This window comes from Gadus chalcogrammus, chromosome 13 (genome assembly GCF_026213295.1).
Source record: "Gadus chalcogrammus isolate NIFS_2021 chromosome 13, NIFS_Gcha_1.0, whole genome shotgun sequence".
In the NCBI taxonomy this organism is placed as follows: domain Eukaryota; kingdom Metazoa; phylum Chordata; class Actinopteri; order Gadiformes; family Gadidae; genus Gadus; species Gadus chalcogrammus.
This window is the reverse complement of record NC_079424.1, coordinates 19,241,207-19,257,188: the sequence shown is the minus strand read 5'-3', so window position 1 is coordinate 19,257,188 and position 15,982 is coordinate 19,241,207. Positions and strand designations below refer to the sequence as shown.

The 15,982-nt window shown below is 46.9% G+C and overlaps 1 protein-coding gene across 2 annotated transcripts in view; it reads left to right on the top strand.

Annotated features, from left to right (window-relative positions):
• Positions 1 to 15,982, top strand: part of foxp1b (forkhead box P1b) — a 205,659-nt gene that overhangs the window by 147,193 nt on the left and 42,484 nt on the right. The window contains exon 1 of one of the 2 annotated variants that reach the window (XM_056606126.1): positions 15,438 to 15,847. The exons of the other annotated variant lie outside the window; for it this stretch is intronic. The gene's annotated coding sequence lies outside the window, so the exon portion shown is untranslated. Of the gene's footprint in view, positions 1 to 15,437; positions 15,848 to 15,982 lie in introns of those variants that run through there. 2 annotated transcript variants of the gene reach the window in all.

Here is a 15,982-nt window from a genome sequence, read left to right as displayed (position 1 = left end):
GTATATTCACTAATGCGGTCACGTCTACACTAGAACAGCTTATATGACTCACCATTGTTTTGTGTGATCACATTTCATTAGGTAACTTCTCCCGGCATCTGTCCAATCATAAAACCACGTTGCCCACATGCTAGCATACATTAGACATGCTATTAGCATAGTAGATGTAGAGGCGAGCGGCAAAGTTCACAACGAGAGCTGATGAAAGCCATACATCCATAATGCACTTGCATGGGCATTCAAATGCGTAAGATGTCCCAGGGATGCAATTTCCAGCATTGCCGTTGCTGTGTTGTCTGTGGATATGCATCCTATTATTTGGCGGCACATACTTCTGGGACCGAGTTAATGTGTGTATTAATATGTGCTGGAGAGGCAGAGCGAGAGAGAGAGAGAGAGAGAGAGAGAGCGAGAGACTCATTTCCCTAATGTCCGCACTTATCGACACAACTTCCTCTGGTAGAAGAATCCCCTCTCTGCCACTTGGTGTAATGTTTTCGGTAATTACACGCACACACACTCCATTTTTTCTCTCCCCCTCCTTTTGTCGGGCTGAGGATAAACATTCCTGTAATCGCGGCGGTTGGCAACAGGCTTAGCCGTGTTGCCGTATCATCCGGATAAGTGGCAACGTGTAAATAATCAGTTAATTACTGTATTGATGCCATTGTCTTTTCCTGGTGAAGGCACGGTGTCCGTGGCAACAGATTGACGGTTGTTTTAGAAGAACGGGTACGAGACTAGCGAATAGGGAGAACGGTTGCTACACTACTCAAAGCCATTTCTTTCCTATGAGATCGGAGAAATAACACCTTTTAAAAGAAATACAACATTATGATACATTTTGTCTCTCTTTCTCTTTCTCCCTCTCTCCCCCTCTCTGCGGATATGAAATAATTGTACCCCTAGATTGCCGTGGGCCCCTATTAAACATTAAAATGCAGAAAAGCAAGAAAACTGAGAATCAGAATGATGGTATTTTGGATTGAATAATGTAAAATATCTGTAGGGCAACGCGGGGAGAAGCCAACTAGCTCAGGTTGAGTCTTCAAATGTTTTCCTCCACTGCCATGCTTATTCTTAATTACCCTGCTCTTATCTGCACACTCAACACTATATTTATAATATTTTCTCATTGCTAAATGCTAATTTCTCTAATCTTTTAATATCAGAATTATATGTATATGTCAGTGATTTTTTTGTTGTAAATGTCAGTGAAAGTCTTCCTAGGCTGTGTTTTTTAATTGGTGTGTTGGTCCAGCACATAAAGTTGAGAATTCATTCTTCTTATATACCTTTTTATAATTGATTCACGTCCGTCCCCGGCATATGAATGTGGGCCTCCTTGATTCAGCTGTAGGTGCATTGTGTGGCACACACACACACACACACACACACACACACACACACACACACACACACACACACACACACACACACACACACACACACACACACACACACACACACACACACACACAGCACTAATTCCTTTCTGCTGGACATACGGGGGGGGGGGGGGGTATTTTAAGAAATAAATTACGCTACATCTTATTTGCTCTTTCTCTCTCTATGTGTCTCTCTATCTCTCCTTTTCTCTCCCTCTATGTCTCTTTCATGCCCTCTCTAGGTATCTCTCCCTCCTGTCTCCTGCACTTTGTTCACTTTCGAATAGTAATATCATCTTCATCTCAGATAGCAGTGGAGGCTAGAGGATGAAGGGGGGTGTTGGTGTGTGTGTAGGGGTGGGGGGGGGGGGGGATGCAACTGGCATCGGCTGATCAAATTTGGCTTAGGCCAAACACTCTCACCTCCTGATCTAAATTGTGCGGGGGAGGGTAGGGGGGGTGTAGGGGTGCATAGTAGGGTTGGTGTTTGTGGCCACTCTAGTGATGCTGTCGTCTGAGGCACTGCTGTCTGTAGTGGCGCCTGATGGAGTGATTCAGCCTGTCACGGGACAAGATAACCACATCAGTTACTCTAACAGCGCTCTCTCTCTCTCTCTCTCTCTCTCTCTCTCTCTCTCTCTCTCTCTCTCTCTCTCTCTCTCTCTCTCTCTCTCTCTCTCTCTCTCTCTCTCTCTCTCTCTCTCTCTCTCGGGGGGGGGGAAAAGGTCAAAGAGTGGTGGGGGATATTTATTCATTAAATGTAAACGGACCGCCGGTTGCGTTTAACAATCCGTGGGCCATCGATTTTTACACCCGTTGTCGTGGATACACAGGCACAACTCTTGTTTTTCCATTGGTTGTTCTCTCTCTCTATATATATAAATATTTTTTTTGTGAAGGAAGCCATGGCTCATGTTACTATAGGCCTTTTATCTTAGTTTGATTAGGGTCCCCTGCAGATATGGCTGCCTCTCCCTCTGGCTCTGGTTTCACCATGCCATCCCTCCTCGCCTCAAAACACAGGGCTGTCTGCCTGCTCGGCAAGACAGATTGAGTTAACCATTTGTGGTGTATTTATCTCCCTGGCGGAGCCATCCGCTGCTCTCGGCCTCGGCACTCAAGCTCAAATGAAAACAATAAATGGTGTCCTTATCTCCTGTGGAGTGAGGATCAAGATAGCCACCGAAGGCCGGGAGTTATTTGCGGTTGATTTTTCAAGAGAGAAAACGAGGAGACAGGAAATGGACACCCGTCTTACATTACCACTCGCCGAACAGACAGAGAGGGAGGGGGAGAGAGAAGAGAGATGGATGGAAAGAGAAGAGGGGGAGGGAGGGAGGGAGAAGAAGTGGCAAAAGGCTTTTAATCAGCGGAGGGCTGTGTTTCTAATGTAAAAGTGTCAAAAGATGTCCCTTAGCCCGGGTGACGAGTGAAGTCTGGCCAAGTTCCGTGGCAAATTGAAAACGGGGCCCGTGGGACCCGGGGGTTGAGAGGGGGCCGGCGGCTCGGCAGAGAGGTGTCGGTCGGTGGGGGCGGGGGGGGGCTGCCGGGGCGCAGGGGGGGTGGGGGGGTAGGGGAGGGGTGGTGTGATAACCACATTTTGTTGGTTTCCTCTTTGTCTGGCCGGACAGAGACCCACGTGGACCCCCCCCCCCCCCCCCCCCCGGCCCACCGTCGAGCAGCACAGAACGGTCGCGGCGGTCACAGTGTTCGTGCTCACGGCTTTATTCCGGCTGAATCCATGCAGTCTATTTGAAGCTGATTCGTAGGCTCTGTGCTCCTCTAGTAATCCTTAACCCGTCTTTCACGAAAAACAATCTGCTCACTCTAATGTTCGACTGCGGTTCAAGCGACCTCATCGTCATCGCGGAGCTTTATTGGCTGAAGCGCCACTTGCCAGTCATGCCTGTAGTAGCAGTTTATTAAGGGATTACATGTTGTCAAAGCTCACGGTGGATTGAGGATACTTTGCTGCCAGCGATGCATCGAGGACGTCTGTACGCACACACCGCAGATTAGAGAGAACAATGGGATTGGAACGGAGCCAAATCATGACACAGCTGCCGCCGCCCAAAGACTAAAGAAATGTTGTCTGGGGCAATAATGAATAGATGGATTCCTATCATCCTTTCACCCATTCATTTAGTCATCATCCTTACCTGCTGATTGATTGGCAGTTAGAGGCCCTGGAGTGGGTGTGGGCGGGGGGGGGGGGGGGGTTGTACAGCAGGAAGACACCCAGGATGTTCTGCACCCTGTGCTCGTTCTCTTTGATATGTTATAGCATAGCATAACCTACAGGCTTTCAGGGGGGAAAGCAAACTGGTCGATCCACAAGAGCAGGGAAGAAGCTCTCGGATAGAGTTCTGACGCAACACAACGATGACCCTGCGCATGAGAAACAGCCAACATGTCATCTGGATCATTGTTTTGGATGGGTTTGATTAATGGGATTGATCTTGATTCATTAAGAATTTGATTACAGCGGATTGAAAACCGTGAATCATAAATTCGGATCACAATCATTACTAGGTCTGCTGTTGTTGAGAGTGTGGTTAATTGCTGGTTTAGATCGGTTGGTTTGGATCACAAAAGATTTTTTGGGTTATTGCGTTATATATTTATATATTTATATCGTCTGCAGCATTTAATAAGTGCCTGTTAATTATTATCTTTTATTTTTTCAAACAAAAGATAATGTGTAGCCTACCACCTAATTCCTCCAACGCCCAGTACTTCAACCCCCAGGCTCTCTTTACCCTTCTCCCCTGCCTGCCATGAGTCACGTTGGGCAGGGTAGGTGCTGAGGTATGAGGGGATGTGGTTCCTGCTTTGATAGGCAGGCAAGGCATTGCCAGCAGGGAAGCGTTGCCACAGGGCATGTGAACTGCCTTGCCTTGTCCTCCCTGCCAAGAAAGATTATGGGGAAGAAAAATTAAAGCCTCCAGATTTCTAATTTGCAAGGTCGTTCTACTCTTTGTATTTTCTGATCAACACTTTCAATACATTTGATTTGACAAAGTTCTGTTTGTTTTGTTGTCTTCACATTTTAATTTAGTCATTTGACTATGTTTAACGAATGCCCGCTAAACAACGTTCGAGTATGTGGTATATTTTGGGCCACAATGACTTCTGAGTGTGAGCAACCAAGCTAGCTCGAGAGTTTAGTTGTTTCAGAATGAGGTTTTGCTGACAGAGCGGATGATTCAAGAAGTACATAATGTAGGTTTGAATCTAATAGAATCGCTTCGTTTAGCTGCGGGCGGTTGTGTTTTTTTTGGAACTTAATCGCTTTCCTGCATTGCACTTCGGTAGACATTTTTCCCTCTGGAATGACGGTTTTAATTTGAGTAATCACAAAGTGTGTTCTTTTGCTTTGCGGGGACATCAGTGTCCCGAAAGAATGAAGAAGTAAATGAGGCTAAGAAAAACAGGTAATTACGCTGAACTAGTAAATGAATGACCCACTGACCCTCAATGCTAAATTGATTTTATGCGTGTAAATCATATTTATTTCACCCATTTTGAGGGGCAATATTTTTTTCTTTTGATGATGTTAACTTTTATTTGTTTTCTTTTTTTATGTATATATATATATATATATATATATTTCTTCTTACTTTTTCTTATTTAGCTCAAATAAGAATTCTTGAGATGATATCATTAATGTAATACTTTAGTCAAGGAGTATTTAAATTATTCTTACACGGCACATGGATCCATCACAACAACACAATGCTTTAAAACCCCTTTATCCAGCAGTTAAACCCACACATGACAACTACAATGGGTTCTGCCTGTTTCGAGTCAAACAGCACCCCCATCCTTTCCATGTATTAAAAATACAAGGTGGTCTTGTGTGTGTGTGTGTGTGTGTGTGTGTGTGTATGTGTGTGAGTGCACTGTCTGGGTGTTGACATGTTCTACTTTACATGTAAATTCAACAGTGATTCACCTCCCGGTGAACCCTGCAGAGAGTAGTTCCTTCCCCGGCCTAAAGACTGAGGTGTGTGTCTTTATGACTAGGTGAGACACGTCCTCACCGAGGCCCTAAGCACTGTATCTCTCTCCCTCACCCTCTCTCTCTCCCTCCTCCCCTTTAATCACTGTATAAACCGCCCTCGTAAACCCCATGAGCTGTGTATTGTGAGTGTGTGTGTGTCCAGAGACCAGCGTGTGTTTGAGTGCCCGTGTGTGTGCCCTTCCTCGTATTTTAAACTTAATCAGCAAAAAACAAAAACGAGAGGGCTCATATTAAAGAGGTGATTATTGGTAATAAATACTTTTTTTTTTTTTTTACACATACTTATTACGGAGGCAGTTTCTTCTTGCGCTTAATGAGTGTAATTTGATTTGCTTGAGAGATTACAGTTTCCCAGAATTAATGCCGCAATCCCTCCATTCCAAGATAGAGCGGGATCTAAGATTCTTCACAGGTCGGGTGCTGCTAGATGCAAGCCCCTCTCACATAGCAGCTAATGGAGTTGAACAGCAGTCTGTCATTTCCCCCCCCCCCCCCAAGCGCGCGCGCGCGCGCGCGCGCACACACACACACACACACACACACACACACACACACACACACACACACACACACACACACACACACACACACACACACACACACACACACACACACACACACACACACACACACCACCCAGCCTCTCCCGGCTCTATAGCCAACATGCCCTTGGTTCCTGCAGTGCTTGTTGTTAGGCTACTCCGCTCTTTTGTAGTCGTGCCGACCTAAATCGCGTAATTCACAATCGTTTTCTTCCCTTTATGCCGTTTTAAAATATGTTGATTGAATCTGGGGAATGTGGGTTTATTCAACAGCTTTCAGATTTAACATTTTACAGCACTCAAAATAATTTGCGTTCAAGTTTTATTAAGGCTGTTTTGCCATTATTTATGTACTTTTATGACATCCGTTTCTTTTTCAGTTCCCACCTCTCTCCAAATTCAGATTCTTGAGATCGGAGTCTCAAATTCCTTCTGTAAGTTTGCGTAAAAGCGATTTAAGCTTTCAACACAGCAATCATAAGGTTACGTTTGCGTTCATCTTCCCCAGTGTCCTGTAACGGGGCCTCATGTACTTGGGGGGGGGGGGGGGGGGGGAGTTAGCTGAAGGTGGCCATGGCCGATGAGGGGACGGACGGTTAATTAAGGCCAGCCTACTGAAGATACGAAAAGTGCTTACGCTCAATGGACTTTTTCACTCGTTACTTCGTAAACACTGCGGACATGGGGGAGGGGGGAGGCACAGCGGGTTATGGTGTGAATCTTATGCTGTGTCTTTCTCTGTAATGGCTTCTTCTTTGCACCTCCTTTGTTATTTGCACAGTAAACAAATAAAGAAAGAGGAAAAAAAAAAAGGGCGGGAAAATATAAAATCGGTTATACATGCCAACTGTGCGAGAGCGGTCGTGTGGCACAGCGATCCATCGTGGACCCTGTCTGACAGGTGATGCGTCTAGACCCCGGCGGAAGATTACTCCTTTTTATGGGCCAAAGCAATCAGATTTTCCCCTTTTCTCCACTGTCCTTCCTTTTATTCCTGGCGGCGTGCGATTGTATTACCCCATCCTGGAATGACTTCAACAGGGACCCTGCTATTCCCAGGGAGCCGGCGTCCCCCCCCCTCCCCCCGCTGCAACTCAATCCATAGCCAATTGGACGGGCCGCGGTGATTTATAGAAAAACCCTCTATGTCGGGGGAAACTCTCACTTCGTACACTCTGGGAATTCTTCCGTTGGTGTATCATGATGTGTTGGGTATCGGGTCAATGCACTTTGAGGCAGCAGCCATCGGCGGGATGGTGGAAAAAAAAGAAGGAAAGATATATGGTCAAAGGCCCGCGTCACAGCCAGATCAAGAGAGGCTACGGCCATAATCAGATCTTTCGGTGGGAGATATCGAAAAGCATTTCTCACAGGTCTTGTCTACCTAGTAGCGGGAGCACTGTGGGAACAATTGCTTAATTGAATTAGCAGGATAAAGGGGGAAGGATAGTGTGGTGGTGAGATTGTTTGACACCCAGGTAAAAGGTACTGAGTTTGATCCCCAGTATACGCAGTCTACCTTTAGTCATCCTTGAGCAAGATGCCCCAACGCCGATCGGCTCCTCCGTGTGTCTGAGGCGCTTTGTATAAAATCCTCTGCAAAATCGAATCTACGGTCAACAGTAGTTAGGTGTGTGAGAAATGTCTCTTCTGTTTATCAAAACTTCTGGATCTTGTTCCATAAAAGCACTGTTTATGTGTGTTTAGAGCCAACAGTCATTGCCGCGGTAACTGATTGGCCATGTGAGGTTTGAAGAGGAAGTGTAAGGAAGCGGTAAACCGTAGACATTAACTGTAGAGTTAATCGGACGTCTACATCCACAAACACGCGCACAAACAGAAGTGCATCGCCTTGTGCACATCTCTTGTGTCCATCTCCACAACGGTCTCTTGATGTGGTGCGTGGTTTTAGTTCAGATCCGGTCCTTCATCTGCATTCAGCACGACCAAATTGAAGAGAGATATAAAAGCGGAGGTCTGAGCCCCCGATCTCGAGACGTGTCTCAGACGTGCCGGTGAAGTTGAGTCCTTGAGTCTCTGAGAGCGACTTTGGCGTAGCTTCCCATTCTAAACAATATGATTTCCGCGCATGAATAAATCGGCTCTCAGTCTTCCCGCCGTCTTCTCACGCTGGGATTTCTTCTCTTTTTTTTTTTTCTTTTTTATTCGGAAGGGCACGTTTTTTTTTTTCTTTCCCAAGCACAACACCAGTCTTGGCTACCGAGTGATGCAACTCTTCTGACAGAGATGCAATCGAAAAGGAGTGGGCTGCGTTTCTAAAAGTCTCGTCTAAAGAAGCCCGCTCGCTCAGGCGGTACCTCAGACCTCTTTTTTTGTTTTTAGCGGCTGTTTAGAAAACCCAGAGCCCGGTTTGAAACGAGGGCAGGAAGCGACGGCGGTTAGTGTCAGCGGGAGGCTGCTCTGCTCGCAAAATGTAAAGCAAGATCCAGCGAGAGAGTGTTGATGAAATCTGGCCCTGTCGCTGGTCATGGGGCTGCTTTTTATTTTTTTTTGGGGGGGGGGGTTCGTTCATTATTTGTATCATCTTTAAAGTGGTATTTTTTCTCCTCACCTCAATCATGCTCAGTAGAGCGAGAGAGATGGACCAAGAGGGCGAGACAGGCAGAAAGACAGGGAAGTAGAGAGACAGGCAGTGAGAGAGAGATGGAGAGAGAGAGTGATACTTTCCACTAGAGTGGATTAAATCAGCATCAGCCTAGTGGAGTTGATTACCTTGGTATATAAAAAAAGAGCAAGCCCAGTATCTTAATGGTACATATTTTCACCAGACAGCCCAGTTGCCTTTCATTTTGCAGCTAATACGTCTATTCTTATGAGTCATTTACTTCTTTAATTACCGTCGGCAGCAGATGCACAATGGTGTATTAATGTGAATGATTTTTTACTGCCTCTTTATCATACTGAGCCGGCGAGCTTGAAAAGCGTTATCGAGGTGAAAGAGTGCGCGCGTGAGGGAAACAATATTTAGTTGACAGCTCCTCTTGTACCGCGGCGCAGTGTTTATGAGTTTACACCGCGCTAACGTCGCCATAAACACTGAATCGGCCTAATAAGGGCAGACTGGCAGGCGACGGAAGTGCCCACAACAACAGGAGACAGTCGCACACTTAGTGAAATGTGAGTTGTTTGCTATAACCTGATGCGCTTGTGTGGGTATGTTGGTGTATGTGTGTGAGTGTGTGTATTTCTGATTGGGTGTTAATGCAAGTGTGTGTGTGTGTTTGTGTGCGTGTGTGTCTGTGTGCGAGAGAGAAAGAAACTGCGTGTTTCCATATACGGACAGAGCTGTTTTGCACCCAAGTGTGCGTGTGTGTATGTTTGTGTTTGTGCGTTCCTTCCTTCCTTCCCCCTACTTTGCATATTGTGGCCCGACAACAAAAAAAAAAAGTGTAGCGCAAGTGTTACCATATTTGCTGTCCACTTTAGTCGCTGCATGTGCAACTTTGACAATCCATGTCATTTGCATATGCGTGTGTGTTTTGTCTGCGGCCTGCTCTGTGTGTATTTTTTGATTCGCAGCCTTCTGAATAGGGGCCTTCTATGACCATCTGTTGTTAAGCTGCTGGCTAAGCAAGGCTGGAGAATCCAAACAAACGCACCGCACACAGCAAACAGGCTGTCAGGGGCCCGTGACAGGGGCCGACCTCACGGGGACCAGACCGGGGTGGCTGGGGGGGTGGGGGGTGGAGAGGGTAGGTAAGGGAGTATCTGAGGAGGAGGAGGAGGTGGTGGTGGGGTTCTGTGTACCAGGCTCCAAGTGATCACACCGCCTCGTTGGGGGGGATGCTGTTTACACTCCCCTCTGCTCCCTGCCTCCTGCCCCCCGGCCCCGCGGTCTTCAACTCTCCCCTCGCTCTCTCTGTTCCTTTCACTCTCTCGGTGTCTCTCTATCTAGCTCCTTCTTTTTGTCACTGTGTCTCTCGCCCTCTGTGAAAGACACATTCCAGAAATACAACACAATATAAATAAAAATATGTATTTAGTGAAAAGTAAAACCCTAATAATGAGGTATTGGTCGGGATTGGGGTGAGATATTCAAATTATTTCCTAGGACCATGCCACAGAATGACTGTCTTTACCTGTCTCTGTTAACTGCATTGACAGTATCTACCACTTTCTTTTTGCCTGTCCTGTCCTGTCCTGTCCTGTCCTGTCCTGTCCTGTCCTGTCCTGTCCTGTCCTGTCCTGTCCTGTCCTGTCCTGTCCTTCTCTTGAGTCATTCCTTCCATGTACCTCTCGCCACCTCTGTCTCTTAGTAGTGGTCGTACTCTGCCGTAAGCCTCTACCTCTCTGTCCATCTCCATGTTTAATAAGTTCCCTGCCCCCTTTGTTTTTCCTTTCTATCACTCTGTGCCCTTCTACGGCATGCACCTAAAACACACCTTTTCCTGCAGTGAAGGGATGACAAACAAAAGCAAGCACACGTACACACGCACGTGAGCCTTATTGTCTAAATGTGTGTATTGGAAATGGTTGTCTCGTCATAAATATTAATAGAACAATTGAAAAGTGTGGTGAAAGTAAGGCAAACCCTAATGGTTAGGAGTGGATATAAAGCGTTGATTTATTTATGTATGCGGCGTGGATTAGTTTGAAAATCTAAACAGGGGCTGAGGAGTGTTGTTGCGGGTGCCTTTGCTAGTAATGCACCCGGTTTGAACACAGGGTTCTGCTTTCCATATGAAGTGGCTTTTTGGAAATGGCATTAATTACATACTTACTGGGGAGCCTGCCTTGTCCCTGCTTTGCATTGCAGATATGTGTCTGTACCACAGATGGGGGAGGTGTGTGTGTGTGTGTGTGTTTTTTGGGTGGAGGGCTAGGTCGGGGGTGTGAACAATTAATATTAACACGTGCAATCTCCCCCTTGCCTCCCCACTAACATGGCAAAGACCCCCTCTGCCCCGGTCTCAAACACCCCCGACGTGCATACATATGTATGCATTTAAATCGTTTTCATTTACATGCAAATTGCACTTATTCTATATTATTTATATGCTATATTATTTACATTGCACCATGTCCAAAAACCAACAGCACCCCCCCCCCCTCAGCCCCGGTGCAGAACCCTAACCCTCCAACCGCCACGAGTGCCCTGGGGAAAGGTCTCGCCACCACCGCTAACCCTAACCCTAACCCCCGGAGCTCTGCTTCTGTGACCGGGGACTCCGTGACCCAACGTTTCGCACGCCAGCCAAGGTGACTTATCAAACATCTCATAGTCTGCTCACCCATAGTAAGACAGCAGGTTCTCAGATTCATCGGAGCACAGGGACCCCCACAGGACAGCCCCCCCACCCCCCCGCCCCCTGTTTGAACAGCGGCAGGCGGACAATAAAGGTCAGGTGTGTGGAGGCGTGCGACCCCTCGCAGAAAGTCAAGGGCAACACCGTGGCATTTTGAGCTCCTCTTCTCCTCCCTGTTCTCCCGCTGCTTCTGGGGCCCTCTGAGGCTGGTCGTGGGGATGCCTGAGGGGCCCGAGGTGTGTGCCGAGCGGGACTACATTAACAGCTAGCCTATTAGCCGTTGTTGTCGCCGGCTGTCCCCGAGCCCTGCTCTTGACTCTAATAAACCTCTGGTAAACCCTGGTCACTGCTGGGTAAACACACACACACACACACACACACATGCACACGCACACACACACTCGTCAGTGGCCGCAGGGATGGCAGTACACCTGTGCACACATCTTCCACCAATTAGGATCTGACTGCTGGAAAACCAATTCATATCCCGGGCGTTTCTCTAGGCCTGAGGTACGAGCAGCGGCATGGAGGGAGATATAAAGATGCGGCACTGGACAGCAGTAGCTGCGCCTTCCTATCTACACTATCGACTTGTTGTTGTCCTCAGATTAACTTCAGATGGTTGGCAACGAAGGCGGCTTGACTACGAGGCTACATTCATTAACCATGAATTAACATTATGCAGTTATAAGCGTTAGGGTAAGTGTTAACCCTAGCCCTATTCAATTACGTATAATCCATACCATAGTTAACATGAACAACACCATACCCAAGTTATCACAAGCACAATTAGCAAATGATGACTAGACCCTTAATTATCTATTAATTAAGTTAGTTAATGCTTTTTACTGCATGAACTAATGTTAGTAAATGTTTAATAAATGTACTGTTGTAAAATGTTACCACGGCCTTTGAGTGAATTTGAGAAGATTTCGGATGGGGTTCAAATCCAGACTACCCATCTGAGGTCACAAACCTACGGCTATCGCTGAACACACCAAAGCGACGGCGCGGCGGTGTGTGTGTGTGTGCGCCCGCACTCCGAGCGGGTCCGTTCCCGTGACGGGCGGAGGGGAACAGCGAGGGACGGAGCGGGGAGCCGGATGGGCTGTGTACCGCCGCTCTGAGCAGGGATTTGTCAGACGCCCGGCGCTGGCTTAAGCAGCGGGGGAGCCCAAAGCCTGTAAATAATCCACATGTGCAGACTGCACTTAAAGACATCCAGTGCTCAGCGGCGAGGGTCCCTCATCCCGGCTTTACGGCCCCGAGACGGGGGGGGGGCGGGCGCTCCTGCGATCCATTTGCTGCTAATATGCCGGGAGACCCGATGAGGATCGGGCCCCCGTTGTTTGTGAAGGCCGGGGATACCGCTGCTCGGTCTGCTGATAAGAGTGTGTGAGGCGCCGGAGGGTGTATTTCAAATCAAAAGAGCCTCTGAGTGTGTGTGTGTTGTGTTGTGTTTGCGAGTGTGTGGAGGCGTGCCTGCAACACCCCGTTCCCCAGAACACTGATCCATCTTTGAACTGCATGTTTTCTTTTAAACTATTTTTTCGTGATCAATTACACCTTAAACGGCAGATGATTTTCCTGGCTTGTGTTGCCCCAGACAACAAGCTGCCCCCCCCCCCCCCCCTCCCCCCTCCCCTGATCATACAGGCACTTCAGATGCCGCTGTCATCGCGCACCCTTTTTAGGTCTAGAAGTGTCTACAGCTGCCTTTTGAACACACACTTCCATCCTACCCCCGGTAACTGTTCAGCATCGGATCAGAGGGAGATGCATCCCACCCGAGAGAAGGAGGGAGGGGAGGTGGGGGGAGGGAGGGAGGGAGAGAGGGAGAGAGGGAGAGGAAGGACGAAAAAGAGAGTGAGACAGAGGGAGAGGAAAGAAGGGGAGAAAGAGGAAGAAAGAGCGAGGGAGCGAGAGAAAGGAGGAGAGAAGGGGGGGTGGAATAAAGAGATGGGAGCCTCCGAGCAGGGACAAGTGGGTTCTGTGTAAACATGACGGTGACATCTCACAATAGGTTATCCTGTGGTGACGCGAGGGCTCTCCAAGGCGGTAGCGCTGTTTTAACTAGGCCACTGACGGCCTAGTTAAAACACAAACAGCACGCGGCGGCGTAGCTGAGCCCAGAGCAGGCCCCCGCGACGCAGGTCCCTCAAGCTCGCTCGTCCTCTCTCTCTTTTCATTATTTTTAATGACAACTCCTTTGAGTCATCTATTGCTGGGAATTGTCTTCTTTTCATGCCTTTTATTTAAATAAACCAAGGCGTGTAGTGCCCTAACATATGCGCTAAATGTCATTGGGTTTGTTGTGTGTGTGTGTGTGTGTGTGTTTTCTGGTGCCAACTCTCAAGGGCTAAATTAATATATAAAAGTTATTATTTTAGGTGGCATAAAGAAAACAACATATGGGGACCTTCTTCCTATTAAGACAGTTTGAATGGTTAAGTCAAAGATTTTCTTATTTGTCTTCGTAACGTTTTAGATCAATGACTTATGCCTTGGCAAACAATAGTCCACGCCAGTCTGGCCGCTGCCAGGCATTTGCACACCAGGCCAGTGCGTCAGATAATCATATTTATTTAATTTATTTATATTTATTGCTGACAAGAGGGATGCATTCCCAGAAATGCATCTGACTTTCTGGACTATCGTTTCCTGTTGACTCAACGCTCTTTGTTTCAACACACGGTTGTAAACCCCTCCACACACACACACACACACACACACACACACACACACACACACATAGACACATAGACACACAGACACACAGACACATAGACACACACACACACACTGTGTGTGACACACACTGTGTCATCAGTTTCATGGCAAGAGAAAAGAGAACTATTTTGTTTATTCTGCTTTCGTAGCCACACCTTGGGTGGGGTAAAATACAAATAAGATCTCTTCATTCTGTTTCCTAATTTTCCCCACTAAGTCTCTTCTATTGTCTTTACTTTAAGAGTCATAATGTTTAATTGGATGAAGGGTTGTACTACTGCTGCCATTTAATCGTCTAATGGAACATATCTGTATTCCGTCTGTATTCCACATAATGCCCAGCGAAATGTGTATTTTAATTTCTATCACCATAATGATGGGTATATTATAGTTCCCAGTATTAAAAATAGCAGCTCTGGAATCATATTGCTAATACCCGTATTTATAACACTGTAATTAGTGGACGCCCATTAAGTTGATGAAGAAATGCACTCCACTCGCCTGACGAGAAATGGCAGAACATTCTGAGCTCAGGGAACGACAGTGATCTCATTTAACTTGTATTCATCATGCAAAAAAAATAAAAAGATAATTTCTAAAGGGGTAATAATGACTATTGTGAGAGTGATTCATTGAACTCCAATACTTTGCGCCAAGTGGGCAGAAAAAAATATAGAATTGTTCCGGATAATTCCTAACGTCATGTGAGTGCAGCTTGAAGAGCCCAGCCATCAGCCTTCTCAGGTGAAAGACTCTGCAGCGCCGTGTAGCAAATGAAGAACAGAAGAAGTTTACATGATTCATGGTCTCTTTCTACGATGGACTTGTAAATTGATAAACACAGGTTGTCAGAAAATCCATTAATTAGTTGGATAAAAGCAAATGCTTGAGGACTAACTGTAAATATACATACATTAATACATGAATTAATCAATACTGGAGTGAATCCTTCGATCAATGAATCGAAACGTCGTACCAACGTGTAGTGTTGGTATGCGTATGTACGTAGGATCTCTACTTTCCATGTGTAGTAGGCAGAGATGTGTTTGTGGGTACATGCGTTTATGTTGTAGGGGGACTAAGGGGGTGTCCCTCCACCAACAATTCACAGTTACTTTGAAAACATGAGTCATGTCTCACCGAGTCCCGTAACATGTTGAAGGCGGGGAGACGGAAACATGAGGTAGAGAGACTACCGTGTGTAGCATACGATATGTATTCGGCTGGTAAACATGGCCTCCATTTGGACCCGTGGTTATATTTATGCCAAATGATGTCATCCCACCGCCTTCTGTTTGGAAATTTCCCCGAGAGAGAAAGAAATATAGCAAAAAAAACATACTTTCCTCTTGGCCTTTTTAATTTTTTTTGGGGGCTCAAAGGGTCAAATTTGTTTTCCCACTCTCTCTCTCGCCCACTCCCTCTCTCCCTCTTCCTCTCCCCAACTGCTGGCTCTGGGACTTTCACCCTTCCTCAAGTCCCTCACTTTCCTGCAATCCCACACTAATGTTCCCTTTATTCATGGACCCGTCCCTAACCCAGTCCTCTGCTACCCCTGATACCAACTAGACCCTGTTAGGACTGCTCCTCGCTGGACATCCCTCTCTCCATCGGATAACTAACTGTGTGTGTGTGTGTGTGTGTGTGTGTGTGTGTGTGTGTGTGTGTGTGTGTGTGTGTGTGTGTGTGTGTGTGTGTGTGTGTGTGTGTGTGTGTGTGTGTGTGTGTGTGTGTGTGTGTGTGTGTGTGTGTGAGAGAGAGAGAGATGGGCCATTGGACACTTTGTTTAGTTGTGGGAGTAATGGTGTGAGGGAGGTGGAAAGAATGAGGCCAGTTATTTATCCAGATGGTTTACTGGTGGAGGTGTGAGTGGCGGCCAGCTCGCTGTGGGAACACGTAAGAGCTGCCTTTTTTTTTTATTGTTGTTGCTTTTCTCGGTATCCCAGGCCAGTTTTCATGACCGCTGCTTCTTTTTCTGCTTCTGGCCGGCCTCTCTCTCCCCCCTCTCTCTCTCTCTCTCTCTCTCTATTT